The sequence below is a fragment of the Colletes gigas genome, unplaced genomic scaffold (genome assembly GCF_013123115.1).
Source record: "Colletes gigas isolate AHSC1104 unplaced genomic scaffold, ASM1312311v1 Colletes_gigas_Sc00006, whole genome shotgun sequence".
Lineage (NCBI taxonomy): Eukaryota > Metazoa > Arthropoda > Insecta > Hymenoptera > Colletidae > Colletes > Colletes gigas.
Genome location: NW_025106635.1, coordinates 6304443 through 6322473, shown reverse-complemented (window position 1 = coordinate 6322473; position 18031 = coordinate 6304443).

Genomic DNA, 18031 nt, shown 5'->3' with positions numbered 1-18031 from the left:
GTAACGCTTCACGAACAGCGTTTTGCATCCCGTGTTGTGTTTCTCTATTTCACAATTCCGGAATCCGTCGAGGTTGTCGGGGATTCCCCCTTGGAGCCGGATCCGATTGAGTAGCCGGCTCGACTTTATTTCAATCGAATCGCATCGATCGCGCAACCCCTTTAACGCCGTTGACGGTTATTTACATACGACGTTCGCTTATATAGTCCGCGCGGCGAAACCAAAGACGCCTCGAGAATAATAGTACACCGTGGATTTATAAGAAAGACGCGTCCCATAATTTCCCGCGCCGTCAGCGAAAGAACTAACCCCGAAGACCGATTCGCTGGAACTCGCTCGAAGACGAATTAGTCCGACGACGACTTAAATTCCTCGCCGCTCGGGGCTCCTTAAGGGGCCACGTACGCACCGGGGGAAGCCCAAGACGGCTCGATGTTTCCAATTTTTTTACAATCGAACGATTAAATTCATAGAAACGGAATTTTTCTCATCCGCGGGTAAACCTTTTAAGAGCAATTTCAAGGCTCGTTTCACCCGGAAGACCACCGTACAACCGTGTCGATCGGCGATCTGTACGAATTAATACGTCGCCTTTCGCGTCAGCGTCGCGTTATCTTTATGCGCGAACGAAAGCTTTCATCAACCCTTTCGGGCCCGCGACGCGACTCCGGCCACTTATTCGAATGGGACGTTCGCTCGAAGCACGATACGATAAAGAGATAATTCAGTACACGTACGGGCGCATCGTTATTGCAATTATACGTAAATGAGACGATTACGTGTTCGGCCATACAAAAGACGATCGGTAGCGAGGCGGGTAGCCCGCGTTTTCTTCAGTATTCCACCTACCGCGCTACGCGCGTCTTTTTTTCCTCGTTAGCAGTTAACGTTTCCTTTTTCTTGACAAATACATATATCCGCGAGGTCCCCGCGAACCGTCGTAGCTGTTCGCGTACCAGCCTCCGCCATAATTTCGACCGGATACGCTCGCTTCTTCTCTCCGTGCGCCGCGAGAGTCTAGAAGATTTGAATTTCTCTCCTCCTTTCGCAGGGGTAGCTCGCTGGGAGATCATTCACCCTGTACACGTGCACGCGGATAAGATCCCATGAATACGTACCTAACGTTGGCTGATTTGCATACGCGAGAGAAACCTATCGGTATATACGCGCGCCGCTTATGTACAGGGTGTCTCGAGAGCGTCCTCTCCTTCCTACGAGGCGACCGTCCCTGCGAATCGAGGCTGCATATCGATGATTCGACCCCACCAGGAAATGCGCGACGCTACACGTACCCACGTGACTTATATCCTCCGTCCTCGCCAAAGTTGGGGGTCAACGTGGTCCTCCGGATGCACCAAACGCACCACCTCTTCCAGCTCGATGCCAATTAGTCTACTGTTCCCGCAGAATTTCGTTCCAGTGGCCACCCATTTTGTAATTCTCTGCATTTCGCGTTACCCTGACCGTTGCTGAATAAAATCCATCTTCTAAAAGTACCCACGGTTCGTTAACTCCCGCGGTAGGGCTATCCATAGCAGATCTACGGCCGCGAAACTCCATCGATCTTCCTCCAACATCGCGAAGCGTGATGTTTCGCGGCGTCGGTCACGCGAGCCGTATCGTTAAGAGGCGAAACTTTGGAACGCGCTGTAGGTTACGTACCTGCGTATACGTACCGTGTATACATATAAGTGTACGTACTCCGAGAGTGGCCTACGTGCAAGCGGTGGACCGACAGGACATCGCTCATGGCGCTCCCTCCGTCCTAAAGCGCTATGTTACAGGGGGTTGGGGGCACTTACTTCGTTCTCGTACTCTTGTACCTTCGTTATCCACTCCCCATTTATCCTTCACGTGATCCCCCGTGTACGTGTACGTACACCTTCCTTCTTCTTCTTCTGTGTAATCGGAGAACTGTGAGCACCATTACGATGGACCCGGTGAAAAGGCAGTCGAAGACGGCGTTCCTACGTTCGTAGCAAAAACGTACTCCGGCGACGCGTCCAACAATTTCTAGTCTCGCGAAAACTTTACAACCTGTTGAACCCCTAACTTTCGCGTTTTTCTCGTAGCCCTGAACTTTTTCGCGTCTTCGTCACGGCGCGTCGATTAAAGTTAAGCAACTTTTAACGAACGGAAAAAGTTCCCGCAGGTTCGTGGGCAGTTTTTCCATTTGTCGCGCGTTCCTCGAGATCCTTCGGTCAGGTCAGCGTCGTGCGATGGTTTTACAGCAGGACCCGGGGCACGACGGTAGCGAAAACACCGTCCCCGGTTATTTTCTAATGCCGCGTACCGCCGGTTAGTTTACGAGGCTATAAACTGACGTCACAATACCAGAAGCCGCCTTGCTCGGGGTTGCGCCGCTAACGCGAACGCCACCACTTCGGATAATGGATTCATATGGCCCATAAAATTAAAGGATACGACAAATTTACCGCCATATTTCATCCGTGGCCAGTTTCGGGACTTTGCGCGTGCCTAACGCCCGAGATCGATCCGCTGTACCGATGATGGATTCGTTCAGAGACGAATGCAAATTCCTCCTGGTACGCAATTTCTACCAGTATCTTGGTGAATAAGAAATTTTTCCGAATTTTTGAAAATAACAAGAAACATTCTTGGGTGGATGAAACGCGAGGAAAGTAATCGCGGCTGTGCTGAACGCTGGGGATTGGAACAAGCTAGCATAAAGCTGCTAAAAAGGAGGAATAATAGAATGTTGCATTAGCTGCCAGCTGGTCGGATTAATAAAACGTCACCGAGGGTAAATTTGGCCGTCGATACTCTGCCAAAGACATCCGGCACATCGCGTAGTCAGGTGCAGCGCATAAAGTATCGCGGGGCAATTTTGCGTACGCAATTGGGATAGCGTTGTTTCTGCCAGGGGTTTGATCTACGACGATAATAAGACGTCGAGGCAGCGAGGATTAGAACAGAGTTGCCGCGTGCCTTATTAAGACTTAAATTGGAGGAAGGGAATAGAGAGCGTTAACGTAACGGGTCCGAGAGAAAGAGAGAATACGCCCGGCAGGGATGGTGGTGCATCCAGGCATTATGGCCGCCGCTCCTTGAGTTTGGAGGGTCCGGGATGAACGGCTGGCAAAGATAAGGAAAGCTGGAGAGAGGGGGTTCGCTGGAGGCTGGGGGATTTGGGGGTCGAGGACATCCATCTTCCCCCTCCAACCCCTTGGTCCCCCTTACACGTCCCTCCCTATATTCCATGCTCTGGCCCGTTGCATCCTACAGGGTTCACCGTACCGACATACATCTCCTGTCGAGGGGAAACCCCTCTTCGTCTTGTCCTTTGCTTAAGTTAACTTTACACTCCTTCTTTCTCCCTCCGTTCCTTTTTCCTTCGGGCTTCCTTCTCCCGTTCCCAGTCTGCTCGCGTGTGTTTCTATCTTCGTACAGTCCGTGTGTGTGTGTGTGTGTGTGTGTGTGTGTGTGTACGTGTGCGTGTTCCGAGCCGAGCCGAGCCGAGACGACCGTCAGAGGCGAGCCACGAAACGAGCATCGCCGAAGAAAACACAAACTTAATCCTACGCGTGATTCATCTGGGCCGCCATAGATCTGGATTATCTCCCGTCATCTGCATATTTACGAGTATCTGCTTTGTCCTGATTGTGCGTGGCCCCACGCGCTCCTACTCCAGCGTAGGAAGTAACACCGCGAACGAGATAAACTTATCCGTCGTCTCTCTGCCGCCTTTTCCTTTATTTCGAAATTCGACTTGTCGCGAAATCTCCGCGCGCCCGCCGAGATTCCTCTTCCAAGATCCCCATCTAGCCTTTCCGTTGGGTCATCGTTCTTCCGCCGGCCATGAGTCACTCGACTCTTCCACTGATAATCCTTGGTTCGTGTTCCTCGAGAGCATTTTTCGTCCCTGCGCTCGCTTTCCCATTTAGAGTCTGCATTCGCTCTTACTCATCCAGCGGGGACCTGAGGTCATCCTCTGGCCACTAAATACTCCAATATACGTGCCCCTCCAAAAACCACCATGACTCGAACCACAGTTGTCGAGTCGATAGTAATTGGAGCACAGTGTTGGAACGTCTGGAACGATCGTTCTCGAATTTAACCATTAACAATCTGCCCGTAACGTAGTTAGAAACTATACAGAGTCAAATACTTTCTGGAATTCTAGTAGTGTTGATGCTATGATACAAGGTTGGATACGAAACCATGCTGTTCCGTTGATAATAATGTTTCTGATTAACGATGATCGTTCACCAGCTCTGATGCCATTCACTATTTTTAGCACGACGTCGGAGATAGAAATTAATAGATTTCTAATAGTGCTTCTTTCACCGAGAGATTTATCAAGAGTAAATGACATATTGGGATAACGTCTTAATAACGTCTCTTTTTAGAGAAGTTAACCTCTTCGTGGAAGTCGCGTGTTTGGCGCCACAAACATAGAAACGCGAACAGTTATAAAATTTCCTGATTCCTCGTAATTCCGACGGTAACCGTAATCGTACTTTGCAAACGGTCGCTTCAATTTCCGTCATTACGGCTGAATAACGCCTCGTTAAGCGTGCTACAAACATTCGCGGCATTAACGGCGCATAAATAACCGCGGCGCGAAGTGAACGCGCGGATTTAACTCATACTTCGGACCACCGACAATAAGCCGATAACGGGGCGACGCATATTCGGAACAGCATCGGGGATGTAAATTCCTGATGTTCGTTCCGCACCGGATTGGCCTGCGTTTGACAAACAGTATTAGCCTTAATCGTCGCTGGACTCTCGAATTTCATTCACCAGCCCCAGTTTTCTTCGATGATTTACGGAAAAAACAATTATAAAAATAGAAAAACTATCACGTAACCTGCCCCTAATTATGCATGGACTGCAAGATGCATCGATATCGTAAGAACGGGCTCATGCTTATTAGGTGAGAGTTCCGCGAACGATTATAAACGGGGGGCCAGTTTTTTGGAAAATTATTCCCCGTTGGACGGCGTGTTATTTGCCCGGCAAAAACAAGATGAAATAACACGAATCGGAAGACGTGATTTAAAGACGTTTCGCGTGGAAGAAACGGGTTGGCTCGCCACGTCTGAAAATTAGAAGGATCGGCCAACTGTTTATTCGCTCTATATAATCTTCACAGTTTTACCGGGGAACAATTTTCTGTTGATTTTTGTTTCGTAATTGATACGAGTTGCATGCGTTTCCTTTACTGTCCACGACAGGGGTTTTCTTTTTGTTCGCTTTAATTAGGCTCCCCGTGCGATTATGGAGGCAACGTTTAAGGTTTCGCCGTAAAAGTCGTTCGTTTCGATCGCGACTCGAGCAGCAATCGTCTTTGCGTGTCGAAGGATAAACGGTGCGATTGAAAATGAAACTCTTTCTCTGCGTTTGCTCGGCCCCTGCCCGGTCCCTCGTGGCGCGATGATGGTCTTTGATTAATCCGCGATCGGTCTCGCCGAGTTGTTCAGCCGATCGACGATCGGCGATCTGCAAATTACCTACTCACCGCGTAATAGCGACGACGTGCTTCGGAACCCCGGACTCCCAGCGTCTCTTTGCTCTATCCTTCGCCACTTTGCCTCTCGGGCTGCTAAGTGCCGTTTCATCCTCTTCTCTCCTCCATTTTCTGCCTCTTTTTCCCTCTCGAGCGGCCTTCATTTTCTTAATATCTCGGCCACTGCAGAAAAACGCGATCCAAAACCTTCCAGTTAACGTTTAATAACACGGCGGCCAGACCGATTTTCCATCGCCTCGTGGTTTACAACGGGCTCTTTCTTCCATTTTCAGGGGCGAGGCCGAACCACGGGCCTGTCGCGTGATCCTCTCTCGCACGAAAGTGTCTTTCGATGTAGCAAAAATGGTAAAACGCCGGTTCCCATCGTCCCCTGCCAATGGATCGCCTCGCCCTCCGGGTCTCTAATTTAAGAAAGAAGACCGCGAACTTTGAAATTAACTTTACTCGGAAGGGGACCAAAAGCCCCGTGTTAGAGTCAGCGACGTACTCTTTGAAATCAGACTTTCCATCGCAGAATCGCTCTGTGATTCCTGTCGTTTATCCTTTTAACGAGGACACGAGCTTCCAAAGTTCAGAAACAGGCAAATTCACCATTTAGAACCGATTCGTAAATGAAACTTGCAGTTTTGGTTCTAACAAAATTCCTATGCTGGAATAAGCAACCTATAATTTGTTATGCGACAGCGTCAAGATTATGAACAGATTGGATCTGAAATCGAAAGGTCTTTAGCGGCGGTTTTCGAGCCGCGGATCGTTTCATCGCGTATTCATCGAACGATTCATGAACGTAGCCTGCGGTTCATCGTCTAACTAAATATACGAAAGGTATGAATGTCAAGTTATTGGCATTTTGAAATTCAGAAACGACGTGGAAGAAATTCTCCCAGGGTACCTCGTGCGAGTGGAAATTCTTACGTGAAGCTTCCCACAACTTACGAATACAACAATGCTTGACCCCTTCGCGATAAAGAAAAGGGCTCCGATGCTCCTCCGGTCAAGTTCTTCTTAGGAGCACCGGAGATCTATTCTTTATGGAGATTACGTGATAGAGATACGATCGGAGCGTATTTCCTTTGCGATGCTCCAATGTTACCGAGAAGTGGTTGATTTAGGTCGCAAGAAGTTACGGTTTCTTTCTCGGTGCCTGCCGAATGTAGCCACGATGTTGGATGGTTCTCGGTGCACCGAGGTTACGTAACATTTTATGGTACGAGCTCGAACGAAATGGCGCTCGGAATCTCGGTTTTAAATCTCCGTTCGGCAAACGGAACGAAATACTTCGCGTTTCGTCTCGCGAATTCATTGAAGAATAATCGCCGCTGAATTAACGCGACTCGATCGATGCTTTCATATTCGATTCGTAGGGGAATAATATTGGAAAAATGCTATTTTTTTAATCCCGGTAGAACTGCACGAATTATAGCGGATCATTCGTCAAACCGTGTTGTTATTTTCCAGTTGGTTTTCTACCTGCAATGGATGCAGTTTAGTCAACATTCGGAAGCCATACCATTTTATCACGGCCATTCAAACCCCATTGGCCGTGCAGTAGAGATACCGCACATATCTATATACATGTCTAGTCTCCATTCTACATATATACAGGGTGGACCTAGCGAAACGTTCCACCGTTGTTCGACCGAAGAAATAAAATTCGATTTAACGCGTCGTTGTTGCTTTCAAAAAAACAGCGCGGCTTGATTGCCGCGAACACGAATCTAAGATATTTTCAAATAGACTCCGAGACACGTAGGAACGTTCGGTGTTATAATAAAATTGCGTTGCTACCTCGAGAAATCGAAAATCGTTTCCAGAGACTGTCGAGCGTTATTTTCGTAATTACAATACTTTCCTCAAGTTCGACGATAAGTTTTTAAACCACATCCCGCGAATTAGATATTCAGAAGAGCACCGGTGCATTAAATATTCCCTCAAAGTGAAATATAAACACGTGTAACAAGGTTTAATCGTTCCCAGCGTCGATTTATCCTCGAATTTGACATCGTAGAGACGAAAATTCATATAATTAACGACTGCAAATCAGCACGCTGGCCGAGTGGTTTAGCAAAATGGTTTCCATATAAACATTATGCCAGCGAAGAGGCTTCCGTTGGATTTCGATCGCATAAGGATAACGAACACCTGTTTCGATATCGATAACAAAATTATATACATACCACCTTATTATAACACCATGTCGGTGATATTATCTTCTTTATGCGCCTTTGTACGGTGAAAGCTTGAATTCCACAGTGGTTATTGGAAATCGATTACGCGCGACGATAAATTATTATTAACTGCGTCATATCGAACGTAATAAATTCACCATACCGTGTCTTTAACGATTTTTTCCGCGCGTTTTCGTTTCGTTACTTTTATATTTAAAGCGCGTACATCTCTCGTTGCACGCGCGGCGGCGGCGGCGGCCATTTAACAACCATGCATTTTAGGCACTTCGAAATCATGCTTGCCATTTTACTAAATTGCACCGGAGATTTTTTAAAACGTGTTCGATAATGTTCAGTGAGTAAAACTAAATTGATTAACTGGATAATTTCATAGGAAATTTTATTCATTTATTAATCTACAAACTTTGTTTCCACGTTTCGCAAAGGGAATCGTTGCTCGTCAAAATCGTAGAAACCTGACTCGACAGTAATATCGATGATCCGGTGTTAACGAATTTAAGTTGGTGGAGGAATCCCTGCAGGGGTGGATCGTTTGGCTGAAAAATGGACCGGAGTTACCACGGATGGCGATATGAAATTTCACATTCGCGGGAACGATATTCACCTTCGCGAAGGATTTCGCCTGATCAGCAAAGTATTCCGGCGATCGACCGGCCGTAGAAACCGTCATAACAATAGAACGTAACGTTTCGAAGTAGCACTTTCCGTGATCAAATCCATATCTCATCGGACCACGCAAAACAACTAAATAGAAAATATCGAACCGTACTTTTTTTCTATCCGCGGGATCCATCGTGCGGATTGAACCGCTGCGTCTGCATCCGTCGGATAGGTTCCGCTCGAGTTCTCAGCGAATCGATACGAGGGCGCATCGAAAATACTCGAAAACGGACTCGACGATATTATTTTTGGCTATTTATTAGAGCGACGAAACGTTCGGTTCGCTCGAAACCAGCACGCGCGAGGCCCTCCGTTGCATTTCGCGCTATCGATCTTCCCCGTTTCCCATTCAAGCGTCCGAAAGAAACCTCCGATTGCTATGCAGAATTGTGGGCAATATCTCCGATCACGGTCACGTCGTTGCCATTCGGTGTACATTAAATACTGGCTCGAGATAATGAGTACACCTGCGTGCATATCTTCATCTCGAAACCACCGCGGCCATTCAATAGCGACGCTATTAATCTGTGGGGTATCAAGATCTAACATCGAGGAGGACTTCTGAAACGTTGAGCGCTGCGAATCTCGAACGGAGAGCACTTTCGATCCGCCGACGCGTCCAGAACCTACGTCCACAAAAATATCCGGAGCATTTCGAGCATAAAACGTGATTCAGGACCGACCCGGGCGATTCATTTTATTTTTCTAGCCGAATATTCTGCGCGTCGTGCTCTCCACTCGTCGTACCGGCGCGCACTTGTAAATAAGCGACGAATATTTTAACGTTTACTCGAGATTTATCAACCCCTTCGTTCCAGATTTCCTCCTGGCGATTATTTTATTACGAACGGAACGTCCAAACGCGGTTGCGAAGACATCGTTTGAATTTCGATTAAGTCTGTATCCGTCAGAATCTGTTTAGTTGACTCGTTGCATAACTACCAGAATAATATTAGTAATATAGAAGTGGCTGATGGAGAAGCTTTAGCACCAGCCATGATGGTAATGGGGGCTTGGCAGGAGTAGGGTCGACCATTCAAGGCCGACCTGTTGGCCGCTTAAGGGGCCCAAAGTGGGACCTCTGCGTGGAAGGGGCCCCACTCGCCCCCTTTCCCTCCTCTTTTCATCCGCAACAAACGCTTCGGTGCCGCGTCGCAGACCCTAGGAACTCGTTCTTCGAAATTTTTATCAAAAATCGAACCGTGGGAACAAACCTGCACGCGAATCAGAAATCAAATTTCGTCAAGGCGTACTCTCGAGAATAAAATTTAAATTAATACGGGCGAGAAAGTTGAGAGAAAAAATCCTTAATTGGTGGTTGCCTATCGACGCGGTCCGTATCCTGTTGCTTCGTCGTTAAGGCGGCGCGGCGTTCGCGCGTGGAAATTCAAAGGTGGGATTTAACAACGGGGAAATTAGTAATTTCGCGTTGTCGTCGAATCGAGGGAATCCCCGTCCGCGACGTAAGAAATGCAATTTTGGCGTCGAATACCCCGGTTGGCGCAGATGTTCCGCAGAATCCCGGGTTGCACGATCGTCCCCGGGAGTACAACGACTGCGGTTTACGAAATAGTGCAGGATCATAAGGAGAATTAGGCGTCTGAAGTTGCAAGGCACGTAGCTACGTAACGACGTCTCGAAAGGTTCGTGATTTTACCCGAACCACCGAAACGGTCTCTGAAAGTATTGTCGGGACGAAAAACGAATCTCCGCTTTGCATTAATACCGTCCGAGCTTGAAATTCCGATATCGTTTTCACTTTCTCCCTCCCCGTAACACCTATCTATCCATCTATCTAATATCCTATTATTCGACGCGCCTTACCCGGCAGCGAAACCGATACGACGCGGGTAAAGAAAAAACGCCGCGGTTAAAACTTCTCGAAATTCGTGCTTGCTAATCTAACTTCGTGATTAAACGTTGGAGCACCGGCGCCAAGAAGATAACGAAACCGTGGAATGTTGGGCGAGTTTTACCGCGTTTTCCGATTTTAATTAAAGGTGGACTTTCTGTAGAATTATAGTGGAACGACAGAAACGCCCTGCATAGCAATTTAAGCGAGTTTTTGATTATTGGAACCTCTTACAGGCTCTCCATGAATGTTACTCTGTTAGAAGAGGTCAAAAATGGTACTTTCTTCTTTTTTTACAGCCAAAAGTAAAAATTTCACTACGGTTAATCCTTCAGTTAGAAGTCAAAGACAGTTTGCTATGCATTTAAGGGTTAATGATCGATCGTTTTGTAAATAACGCGTGGCCGGCGACGAGTTCGAAAAAGGTAACCCCGGTTGCCCGTACGTGCCAGCCGGGGCCATTGGGAATTTCCTTCCGGTATCCGGTGGAGATCGTTAATTCAATACCGTACCCTATCTTCGGCGTCGACTTATCGGGAAGGGATGGAAACGCCTCGACGCCGGCCACTCGTGCGCTGGCTCGATCGTCGGTTACGGAAAAGGCGAACGAAAGAGGGAGAGGTGAAGCCATTTCACCGACCGGAAGCTGGACGCCCTCCGGGGTCCCCGTTTCTATCGACGAGCGACGACGTGCCGCGTCAGCTACGATCCGTCCACCCTTCTCTGGTTTTTCGTCAGTCCGGCCGACTGTTCTGATATTTATTTTTATCGCCGACCCTGTCAACGCTACCTCGACGCGTACAGGGGTGTCCTAGGTCGATGAAAGACCTGGACGACTGCCAGATGAATCCGTAGGAATAGATCCGTAACGGCGATCCCCCGTCCGCCGATATTTCAGTCGACACACTCGCGGTCTGCGGTTTTAGGACCACCAATAATATTGTCGCGATCGCGACGACCGGAGGACGAATTTAACGCGAAAAGTACCCCTTTGGAAAGCGATCTTCGTCGATGAAACGCTCGACGAGCCTCCAAGTACGGAGTTGCAAACATTTTTCGAAGCTGACAATGTTGTATAACTCTATATTTCTTAATTCTATGAATTACTGGGAGTTCCAACAGTGAAAGATAAGCTCTACGAGGCGTACGGAGTCTCGGTAAGTATGGTTCGAAGGTGGCCATTTCGAGCAGTTCCCGCGAAGGCGAGCAACCGCGCGTTATGGTAAGACAGAACGAAAATGGCTATAACTCGGGAACAAGATCCACGAGGGCATGTACCCGCGTTTATACGATCAATTTTTCATTACTTTTTGGTCCACGACACTGCCGTCGAAGCTGGTCCCACACGTTAGAATCCACCTTGTACAAAGAAAAGCCGATACGTGGAACGTAATCGTATTTAAAATGGGCGTATCCGAGCGGTGAACGGCGGGGTTCGTCGCGTCGGTTCTCTGTTCTTAAGCCGGCGGGTCGCACCGTTTACCGCAAAATTATAGTCCATGGGCACCATGGGCGCCACGGGTTTGATCCGACGCGCTGATTAAAATCGTGAACGCGAGAACACCGTTCGCCAACACCGGGGATCAAAACGCGAGTCCCTTCGGGCTAAGAAACGGCCAGAGACTCCCTCGGTCTCCTGTCGTCTCGACTTCCTTCGACTCCGAGCTTCTTTCCCAGGCCCCCGCGACACGCGCGAACGTTTAACGAATCGACAAACCCCGGTGATGGATCGCCTCGCTGCGTGCATACGAAGCAGAAGTGACGCGGGAAATCGAAAATAGAAGGAAACCACGTTGGACATCAAGCGTTTGGTCGCCACGATAATGCTGTAACCAAAGTATATCAACCCTTTGCGCTCCAAGAATTGTTTTCAATACTGAAAGTGTCCCTTCTGCGCGCAAGATTTAAAAATGATTTACATTCGATCGCAGAACGTTTCCCGGCGTAGCGTCGCTTTTCTCGCGTTTTTCGCGGGACGTTTGCTTTTCCGAAAATTTTATTCCCGGGTCTGGCGGGTGGTAAGGTGGTATTTGCGCGGGCCAAATAACCGAAATAAAGAACAAACACCGAGGGGTGGGCGAAAGAGGAGAAAGAAAAACAGAAAGGGACGAACCGGGAAACGGGAGCGGGATCGCGGTTGAAAGGTGAACGAGGAGGGAGCGAGAGGGATAGAGTAAGGGCGGCAGGGGGGGTACGAGAGAAGGGAGGAAATGGCGCGCGTTACGGAGAAATGGCGCGGAAACTGGGGATAGTGACGGGCAATGGGCGCCCGCCGACTCCTCTAACCGAACGAAAACTCGTAGCCGAGGAGACCGTGGGAGGACAACCACTCCCTGGTTTTGCCGTGGCTCTGCCAACGTACCGTGGAACGGGGACAAAAGAGAAAACGAACTAGAATGCCTTACAAACGAGAATCGCGGAAGGGATAGATAGCCGGACGATGTGTATAGCGAGAGCCGAGGAGAGCAAAATGAAGGAGAAAGATCATCGCCTCCGTTCCTTTCCTGTTTCCCCTCTCCCCCACCCCCCCTCTAACCTCCCCGTTCTCCCTTTTTTCTGCCGTGAATTGCGCGTAAAGATTGCTCGTACGATTGAACGAACTGACTTCGTATACCGTGGCTGCCCGCCCGGCCCTTGGAATCCCTGCACCAGACTCCGGTAAAGACCTCCTGCTCTTAATGGACTGCAAATAACGATCTCGAGTATTTCTGGACCGCGATTCGACCTTGAAACTAATACAGTCTGGACTCGTTAAGGGTTGGGCTCGATAGGTTTCTGCCACAATACTGAAGGATCGCCGACCAGCAGCCCCTTACAACCTGCAAGGTCGCTTTCCTCGACGGAAATTGGCATCCACGGTAAAATAAAGCCGACCGTTTTATCGACGACGGTTATAAACGCTCTACCTTTTTGTTAACCGCTTCCTCCATACTAGTCATTACTCCGAGGGAACGTTTGCGAGGTCTTGGATGAGAGGAAACACCTTGCGATTAAAATACGTATGCATAAAATGATAGTAGAAATTAAAATACCACTTTCAAAACGAGTACCAATTTCCCGCCCAAGCAACGAGCCACGTTACGAGTACCGAAATCTACGAAAGGAATAGTTTTTCGTAGAGACATCGCCGAAGGGATTGAATTTACGCGATATGGCGTTGGTTGGGTAACTTTGCCGGCATAGGTCGATAGGACGGGCGAAAAAAGAAGCTATGGATAATTTTAGAGGCGTCGAACGACCGGGGAATCCTCTCTAGAAGGCTCTCGATGGCTGGTAACTGTGCCGGCATCTAGCGGCGCCCGCTATAACCTTTCACGGTTAATTCGATTCTGTTCGAAACGAACGGCGCGTCGAAGAAGAATGAAAATCGTCGGCCAATCGAAATTATTCCCGTGCCCGGCAATTACGCCTACCGAAGGCTGATTTACTGGCACGCGGCGCGCGCTTTTTGCCCCGTTCCACGCACCGAGAGTCATTCTCGTTGCGTGACGCGTTTCGAATTAATTGCGCGCGCGCAATTTATAAAATATAAATCGATCCGGTATTCAGCGGAACGAGTTTCGTTAATGTCGTGTTCCTACAGGACGTTCAAAGAAAACGGTCCAGAATATTTGGAATCTCGTAAAAGTCGCGAGGGAATGCAATGAAAGGCCAATCGAGTTTGTATCATTGAGTCCTCTAGGATGGCATTTCTCTTACTCTATTCGACTGTAGAAACACAGAAAATAATTTTAATTAATTACATAGACAATTACTCCACTCTGAAGGGAACTGAATTTCTCACTATTAGGAAATGATCTGATTATTGACCCCTGAAGTTTGAGGCCCAGACCAAATGATTCCCACTGACCCACCCTTACTGTAGGGTCTATAGTAATAGGCCTTGTATAATAAAGGCAACACAGGGAGATTCGTGAAGTCGACATTTGGGCAAGCGCGTACGCACCCGTACTTCGAAATCGATTTTCTCGAAAGCGACGACCTTTTACGTTGTAAGAGAAGTATCATCCTCCCTTTTCGAGCTAGTTTTACTTTTCGATCCACAATAGAGGAAGGTATCATAATCGTGGAAAAGCACGCGTTAAAACCTCACGGTCTGAACTACTAAGAAAAAGACTTGTGCATGTATGTTTATACGATGGAATGTTTGTTAATACGTTTGCTACCATATATCACGTATTTGTGCTGCGCCAATTCTTGTCAGAGACCAACGTCGCATGCGTCTGACAGCCGACAATTGTCTGTTTTATGTCCTGTAGGAACAAACGAACTATGCACCCATCGAGCATTGTTTGCACTATGTAGAACACCGCGTTAAAAATATTCAATAAAATCTCCGTTGCTTTCAAACATATTACTTGTTGCACGAAACAAAAATTCTACCCAAAAGCTAGGGGAGCAGTAACGTATGCAGGGAATAAATTTATCTCACTGGTTCGTGCCCGTGTCAATTTGTCCCCTATTTACGAAAAACAAGTTTCATCGTTATCTCCGATCACCTACGGTTGACAAGATTCGCTTTTCTGCCATCCAGTAATTAATTCGACTGCAAAAGGAGGGGTCTCGTGTCTTATTTAATTACGGGATATCACGGTAATTACCACGGCGATGTGAATTGGTCGGCGAAAAGGGCGGGGATGGAGAAAAAAAAATAAAGGTAAAATTCTATATTAAATTAATCTGTTGTATAACGAAGTCGTAGACCGTAAACAGAGGAGGCGGCTAGGCTGCGTGAAAAGTTTCGTCGACGCGCTGTTAAGACATAATCGGATATTAAAAACCATAGAACTACCGTGCAGCGTAATTAATTCATAATTGGCTGATCTCGCAAGAGGCTGTCGCGCAATCTTAATTCAATCTATCGCCATTCGCGGCGCCTCGTTACTGCCACCTCTCCCCATCCCGTCTTTCGCTATGCGTAGATCGAGCCGCCCTGCACGCACGACGCGCGTATCCGCCATCCCCGATATAATAATAATTTTCAGTCATCGCCCTTAACGGCAATAAAAAATCCCGATCGTAAATATCCTGCTAATAAGCTACGTGACGGGCATCGAAAATGCCGCTTAACCGCTACCGTGGACGCTAATTGCGCGCCTCCTTCTCGCGAGGCGCGTGATTCCCGCTAAAATCAAACGAAAAAAAACTCCCCCGCTCGGACGACCTGCGAAGTATCACGATCAACCTCCCATACAGGGTGTTTAAAACGAACACGAGCACCGAACGTTACGCGATTGCAGAAATATAACCGTGGTTAAAATTGCGGGGGGTCGACGAATTCGTAGCTACCGAAATAATTAATTTCAGACGATTCAGCGGTCTGACGAATTAATTCCGACGGAATCGTTATGCACGATCCGTAATTGCTTCTCGGAAGAGCCGCCGCCATTACCAAATTTAGAGTTACGCGCTAGAGGGGGGGATGGTAGGGGAGGGCAAGAAGCTAATGAACGGCGAACGTAACGTTACACCTACGTCGGTGTACAAGGATCTTGTAACACCCACGTGAAACAGTACGTTATTCCAGAAGCAAGCTCCCATTAAGCCGAGCGCGGCAGTCTATGCGTGTGCCAGGTCTTGTTGCGGCTGATCTAGAGCGACCATTTTGCACGGACCGTCTTACTGCCAGACAGCGGAGTAATTATAAGGCAGCCGCTATAATTGGCAGGTATTCTCTTCTGAACGCGTTGCTGGAATTGCCGGTGCCCGCGAGCGCGTGTACGGGCATCCTGGGTCGCGGGCTGAAAAGGAACTAACGACGGAGGTGCATCGCGGAATGGTCGACGTCCAGGTGGTGAAACATGCATGGGAATACGACGAACTGGAAAACGTTTTAGGGCCCGTTCCAACGTTTATCGCGTTACGCGTTGCATCTCGAATTCCGGGGAGAAGATTCAGAAATAGAAACGGTTTGCTTTCGAACCAAAAGGGGTAGTCACGGAACGAGTGATCTAGAATCGATTTCTGGTCTCTGATAAACGCTATTCGCGTTTAAAATTTTTTCTTTGGCCAGTTATCGCGCTGGAAGGCAATTTTCAAGCGGGCCACAGGAGTCCCGGGGCGACGGAAGGGTCGTAAATCAGTCTTCCGCGCTTCCCCCAGGAACTCTTCCAAGGTCGGGGGAGAGAAAAAAAACCGTCGTCCGTGAGGCAGATCGCAAAGACAGAGTTAAACTTAAAGGGTCAGCGAGTCATTGTTCGTAAGCAGGAAGGCTACAGGGTCGGACAAAAGGGCTGCTCTGCCCACGTAACGGCGATTCCCTTCTTGCATTGTTGTCACCGATGGCGACCGTCCGCCACCCGTGCCACTTTTTTACAGCAATTTAAGCGACCCGAGGTTGACTTCTGCGCTGGTCGTTTTACGATAGCCGTTTGTCGGCCGAGGATTCCTCCGAAGGCCGAAAAAAAGGTGACGATAGGCAAGGCCGTACGATTCCGTCACGTCGTTTTCGTAAAAAAAAAACAAAATGTACCGGGGAGATTTTCTGTGGATAAAATTCTAATTCTGGAACTAGAATTATTTCACCTTTCATAAAGATAGAGTGAAATTTATTTCCAGCAACTGTGTTACAATTTACACGATTGAAAGTTAGCGTTAATTAAAATTTGCCTTCCAATTTACCGCAGTCCATCAACGATCCTGTCACATAATTCCGTTCGTACCATAATTTGCGTTGCAGAGGGTTAATAACGTTACTATCAGGAAAACACATTTTATGGGCGAATGGACGGGTTTCTTTCACATCGTGAACATCACTTACAAGGGGACCACGTGATTAGGGTTGGTATTAGGGTTAGGTTGTAAAACAGCTGTTGCTGAACCTCGACCATTCGCCGTGACACGACCAGGGTGTTATATATTTCGTGTCCTTTTTGCCTTTTCTTTCTCCCGATAGAAACGCAAAACAAATGTTTTCCTTGAGAGCAATTAAAAAGCAAATTCAAACGTCTAAGAAACGATTGCAATTTGCACTCGACTAACGTATGCACGTCCTCTTGCGCTCTCCTATTAAATCGACCAATGCGAAACTGCGGGCTCGTTAAAATAAATCCTGTCATCTCTAATAACTAATTCCCTTGAGACCTCAGCGAAATGTGGCGGGGGGAAAAAAGGATTTTCGCGTAAGTTCGTAATTCGTCGGTCAAGTTTCAAACACCTGTACGGGATGGGCATAATTCTCGGTCCCTCGGATATTTACGCGACTCGTGGTTCGCTTGACGCGTATCTAAATATCCTCGCGAAGCTTTAACGCTCGATACACCCGTTATATGTACCAACACACCGAAATGAACCTGTATAGAAGGACGGTCGTGGTAGGATGCCACGAGATGTATAGGCAATCTTGCAAATGAGAATCGTGAGTAACGGCGGACATTAGCGGCCCCCTACACCACCTCTGCTCGCCCGGGCAAGAACGTACGTATGTACACGTAGTAGGTAAAAAGGAGTATACGCGTTTTAGGTGCGCGTATAAAGAGAAGTTTCTCGATAACGGGTCGTCGTTGATATTTTTTATACCGTCGCCTCGATGGAGAGAGTGGTTTGCATAAGAAGGGACGTTCTACATCTTACGGCCTCGCCGCGGCGAGACTAATATGTCTGCCCCTGTTATCGCCAGTTCGCTCTTGTATTGTGGCGTCCCGGGACAAAAGGACATGGCCGAACCACGCTGCGGAGGACCTGCCCCGTTGCACGATTCCAAACCACTTTGCCTTCCTTCCCCCAGGCAGCGTTCGATCCATTTTCTGCTAGAAAACTCCTTTTTTTAACCCAACGCAGATAACAATAGGCCAAGACCTGGGCCTTTTAGGCTCCACCGATCTCCAAACATTTTAT